The sequence below is a fragment of the Chelmon rostratus genome, chromosome 7, assembly GCF_017976325.1.
Source record: "Chelmon rostratus isolate fCheRos1 chromosome 7, fCheRos1.pri, whole genome shotgun sequence".
Lineage (NCBI taxonomy): Eukaryota > Metazoa > Chordata > Actinopteri > Chaetodontiformes > Chaetodontidae > Chelmon > Chelmon rostratus.
In genome coordinates this window covers 2581611-2587920 of record NC_055664.1, presented here as the reverse complement: position 1 = coordinate 2587920, position 6310 = coordinate 2581611, and positions in this window count along the sequence as shown.

Below are 6310 nucleotides of genomic sequence, written 5' to 3'. Positions count from 1 at the left end.
ACTTAATTTGAAAATGGCAGGAAATTGGACTCAAAACGAAGAAACTAAAAAGGAAATGTACTTCCTAAAGGTAATTTTTTTTCTCGTCCGAAGTGCAAATTGCTGTGTTAAATTGCTGACAGCAGGAAATGATGAATCTTGGGTAATTTTAAGGGAAACCAGAGGAAGTGTGGAAAAGCCTCCCCCCTCCTTTCTATTTTTTTATTTTTATTTTTAATGTTTCAACCATATTGACGGCTAACACATTCCTCAGTAAACCTACAGTTTCTCCTTTGGCTGGATCCATGGTGCTGATAAATTGTCCTGCGCCCATGATGCCATAGAACCATGTTTGTATGAACACATAATGCTTGCTGATGTGTTACAGCATCACTGATCAAACATTCTTGATAGAAATTAAAATGTATTTAGGTATCTTATTAATATTTATGGCTAAATATGTAGGGTGTATTTTTCTTGGAATCATGATCATAAGGCATTATTATGATCACTTTGAGTGCCCTTATATAGCCAGACACATAGACAGCTGCCCCTCACTGAAGCTATTGATCAGGATGAGGCACAGACCTCTGTAAAAGGAGGGGCGTTCCCACTATAATCAGCCAACACTGAGTATTGATTGGCCAGTGTCAGCGAATAGAGTAAAGGGAGGACACAGTCAGAGTCACGGGCAATTAATGGTCTCCATGCCACAGTGGCAAGTCTGCTCTCCTCTCCCCTCCTTCCCCTCTATCTCCGTCAGGCAATTAAAATCTATTGTAATGGGTTTATTGACATGGTAAATATGCATCTGCATTTGCAATACTTGGAGCGTGCGTACATATTAGCAAATACACACTGCAGAGGATTGTTTGGATGTAGAAAATGTAATCAGTTCCAAACAAGCACACTGTAAATGGTGGTGTTTTTTTCTGCAGTTACTATGAGTGCTGGGAGAGCATACACATATTAACAATGAAACACACACATTCAAGCACAATGCATGTGAACTGTAGTGTTTTCCAGTAAAACTGGACACTTTCTGACCTCAGAGCTCTCATGCAGAAGAAGAAATAGCATGGTATGAGTGGGTAACAATTAGATTTTGCAATTACAGTGCTGCTAAATATACCAACAGTCTGAAGTGGAGAGTATAATTTAAAGTAACTGAGCATTCAATATTAACTCATAAACAGTTACTGTATGTGAACGATTAGTTAATTTGTTACTGAATTAGAATCACAATTAAAATTTGTTTTATTGGCCAAGTATGTGTGCACAAACAAGGACTCCAGTTTAAACATTGCAGGCAATGCTCTTGCATAGGAAAAAAGACAAACAAAATACCGAACAATAACTTAGTTAATAGTGCAAAAATATAAATGGAAATGCTTGGTAGCATATTCCTGTGTCAGTGTGCTGAAAACTGTATTTATTTGACTTAAAGCTGTATAGTACGCCTTGTAATGAGTGAACTGCTCTCCATGTCTAAAATGAGTGAAATGCCTCTTTAAATTCTAAAATAAAGATTAAGAAAAGCAGAATGTTAAAGGAGTCTGTAGTCTTTTAGGTTTGTGAATGTGTTTTTTTCTGTCTTTCTGACAGCCACTGTTAGTGTGGACTTAAGAAGCCGATGTTCAGCCGATGTTCAGCTGGTCCCAGATCTGCCGGTGCTGTTATTCTACCACAGCCGCACCTCCATATGACTCTGTTCAAAGCATTGTTGTAGCTGAATCTACAGCAGGAGTGTGGCTTTCAAATAGGGCTAGAAGCCAATGTTTGCATATGAATTAATAGCATGCACTGCAGCAGCAGGCTCTGCTGGTCTGAAGTCAGTACATCAGAGAACCATGCTGACACTGAGCTGACAGGGCAGTAAGTGTGTCTGTTGTGTTAATGCTAATAATTTAATAATATATATACACGTCGTAAGGCCTATACCATCCTTCAAAACTACTCGTGATATGAATAGTCAAGCTAAGGTGTGCACGGGATGTGCATTTAACGAGTCACGCTCACTGGTGAGAGACAGAGAAGTAGAGACCCAATTACAAAAATGGAAAAAAGGACAAACTACTTTTATATGATGGGAACATGACTGATGTGATGTCTCAACCAGATGGTCAAAGAAAAGGTGAACACACCTGTATCTGTGTAAATAATGATGAAAGATTGCAGCATTGTCTCTTAATTAGCCTAAATGAGTGATCTGATATGAGACATTTTCAGACAGAAAAGACACTGATTGACTGACTGATTGACAGATGTGACCACTTCTCCAAGCCTATTGTCTTCATGTGATTGGGGGGACCTGCTTGATCTCTGGTTGACTGTGATGGGAGCTGGGACATCTATAATGGAATTATTTAAGTTTAAGGACACTGTAACATGTTGATAAGGCTCATTTTACATAACAGACATGGTCCATTATGCACACGCACACAATTTGCTAATTTATTTGCCAAATCAAAACATAGGAGACAACAAGCAACGTTTGTTCTGTAACTCAAATAGTTATTTTGAAGCCTGTGACTTCTACTTCAGTACTTGTCTTTGCAAAGAAGAAGTGTTTTTACACTTTTTGTTCACTCAAGCTCTGCCCCCAGTGTCTCTGTGCATACGAAGGACGTGAAGCTGCTTGAAACTGACAGCTATCAATAGGAGAGCTATCTGTATGGGAGAGACTTAATGAAGAACAGAGGAGGAGCACAGAGGAGGAGGACAGAGGAGGAGCACAGAGGAGGAGGACAGAGAGGAGGACAGAGGAGGAGGACAGAGAGGAGGACAGAGAGGAGAACAGAGAGGAGGACAGATGAGGAGAGAGAGGAGGAGAAGAGAGAGGAGAACAGAGGAGGAGCAGAAGAGGAGGATAGAGGAGAAGGACAGAGGAGGAGAATAGAGAGGAGGAGCACAGAGGAGGAGCACAGAGAGGACAGAGGAGGGGGACAGAGAGGAGGACAGAGAGGAGGAGGACAGAGGAGGAGAACAGAGAGGAGGACAGAGAGGAGAACAGAGGAGGAGGACAGAGAGGAGGACAGAGAGGAGAACAGAGAGGAGGACAGAGAGAAGGAGAAGAGAGAGGAGGACAGAGGAGGAGAGTAGCGAGGAGGAGAACAGTGAGGAGGACAGAGAGGAGGACAGAGGAGGAGAACAGAGAGGAGGACAGAGAGGAGAACAGAGAGGAGAACAGAGAGGAGGACAGAGAGAAGGACAAGAGAGAGGGGAGCACAGATAAAGCAGGAGTCACTTCACCACTCTTTGATGGTGTGAGATTAAAGAATGCAGTCAGAGAGTATTTTCCAGATGCAGCTCTATAAACATGTTCACACTGTGGCTGCAGCCCTGCTTAGACTGGAAACAATCCACCACTGATAGATTTGCTGTAACCAGGATTTTCTAATACTGACAACATGAGTCCAGATCCCCCCAGCAACTCACATAACAAATATTTCATTTGTATATTTTACTTGGCCTCAGTGAACCAATCACGGCGATGCCAAGACTCAAGTAAGTCACTGCTCCAAAAATAGTCACATAACCTGCATAAAACTACAATTATTCATTTTTACACTTAGTTTTTGTGTGGATTAAACAATCGAAATGTGATGTGTTAATCAGTGGGTTTAAGGTGCTGGCAGATGTTGTTACCGCTGCACAGAGCCGGGCTAGCTGTTTCCAGTCCAGCCACTGAGCTAACTGGCTGCTGGCTGTAATTCATATTGACAGAGCAGACATGAGAGTATCCCTATTCTCATCTAACTCTCTGCCAGAAAGCTAAGAAGCGTATGTGCCCAAATGTCCCCTCATATCTTTAAAAACCCACCATGTGTATTTGTAGTTACCTCTTGTGCTGAAAACCTCCATGTTCACAAAACTGTTGGACATGACTTCAGTGTCCTCAATGGTAGCTACGGCCCTGTCCTTCACACTTCTTCAGGTAACAGTTTTAAGGTGTTTCACCTGTTAAACTCATACCAGAGCTTCTCACCAAATGACTACTTTGTTAATGGGTCCTGCCTCTTCTGACAACCGACCCATGCCCAGATCACACGTGTAAACAAACTGTAACAAGTCACAATCACGTCGGCTGGTTGGAAGCACTATCATGGATGCAGGAATGTTAATGAAAATAAGGTTTCTGTAATGACCAATCAAAGCAAACGAAAAAACCCATTATCTGCCAATATCTGTGCAAGCCTCTCAGAATAGCAAGCCTGGCTGGAACACAGTGATTTACTGTCCAATTTTCAACGGCCCCTGTATCCGTTTCAATCAAATCTCCAATATTAACACCGGGGAATAATTTCTTCTGCTTTATTACAAATGTAGCCCTCCTATTCGATAAATCAGCTGCCAGAAGCCGGTATAATTCACAGTGGAAATCAGGCATATTTTATACTGGCTGAGTCACAGTCAAAACGAACCATTATTTAAGCTTTATGTTCTTTTGTGGAGAGAGAGCGAGCCACTTGAGTCTGTCATCTTACCGCAGAGTTCCTTTTTTCTCTTTAACTTCTGAGTAAAACTTTGCTCAAAGCTTCTGATAAAGCTTGTGCAGGTAGCAGATAGCTAACAGGACATTATTCTATTAAAAGAATAAAAGATGTGATCATACGGGGACTGCTAGAATGTGCCATTGAGCTTAATGCTGATGTGGTTATGAAAACATACCTTAAGTGGAGTGTGTGGGATGACACACTTATGGGATTTTTTATGGAGAAAACATAATTAAGATTTTATATATGGCTGTTAGCATGGTCTAAAATTAACGCCCACTGAACACCAAATGTGTGTAAAATGTGTCTCTAGTGGATAAACCCATTGGTAGCCCAAACACACAGGCTTCTAACATTACTGTGAATGTTTGTGTGAGTCCGCGCACAGCTGAGTGACTAAATGTCTTCGTTAACTGTCTCGCAGCACAACAATAGACCTGTAACTGAAATAATCTTGGGCTAAGTGTTAGTTTTAAACATTCTACATTATCCAATTTTCTCAGTTTGGTTTCAATTCATCAAGATACGAACAGTTTTATTCATTAGTCCTGCAAGTAAATGTGGTTTAGTTAAAAGCTGAATAGAGTTCATTAAATGTAATGAGTTTGAATAGTAATGATGCATATGAGCGTTCCCAGTAATTTCGGAAAAGTTGGAAGTTTCAGAGTTTTCCATCAGGAAGTTGTCCTTGAACACCCAATAAGGTGTTAAATACGAGTGCAGACAGGTTACATGGAAATTGATTTTACTATTTGTGATGTATCACTTGAACATGAAGGACAGCTGGCAAACAACGAGTACGTTTACATGCACATTAGTATCCTGGTTTTGAGTTCTGTTCTGGTTTTGGACACATTAGGGACATAGTGCTTCCATGGAACATGATAAACCTGGTTCTGCATGTCCCTGTTTGCATGACAACCGTGTCCAGGTCAGCATTTTTGTGGTTAATCATAACATAACCTAATCGTAACAGGGATATCTGAGTGCTGTTCTTTGCTCTTCTGTCTGTTTCTTTCTCCAGTTCTGATATAACCGATGCTGTAGTAACATCTCTGCTCATGTCTTCAGGAGTGGCCATTGTTTTAGAACGAACAGTCACACTGTCTTCACACCTAAACAATGTAGGAGTGTAGCTGTAGCTGCCAGTAGATCCTGGGATTTTGATGATATAATAGTTGGCTGCTAAGCTATTACGGTAAATATCATTGCTATATGGTATTATATTAGTCTGGTGTACGTTGTTTACATATAGACTTGCTGACTCTGCTATTAATCACACCACTATCACTTTACCTAGTCATTTTCTTTTTAACTTGTCTTGTATATAGTTTCTATTTTTACTTTACTATTCTTGTGTTAGTTTGCCATGCCTCCTATTATTATATTTTCTCTATTTGTCTGTATTATTTCTGTCCTTGTTCTCCTGAAACAACTGAATTACCCGTCTGGGGATCAATAAAGGCTTATCTCATTCACCTTATAAAAACTGCTTGTATAGCCTATATTTGTACCGAACAGGTTGAGCCAGCAGACTGAACTTACTACAGAGCTGAGGACAGTCGGAATCAGTGTAAGACATCATGGCATTGTCAGGAAGTGGGGTTTCAGGGGAACTAAGGTCGAAGATGCAGACAAGAGGTGGCGCTGGTTTGATTTAACAAATTTACTAAACTAAAGGAAACCAAAATCCAACACACAGGGAGCTAAGACATCACAGAGAAACACTGAACAAACGCTTACAAAGAACGTGGCTGGATGGTGGACAAAGACAACACTAGAAACGTGGCTAAAGGGTCCGGGGAAAAACTAAATATTCAAAAACATATGAAACA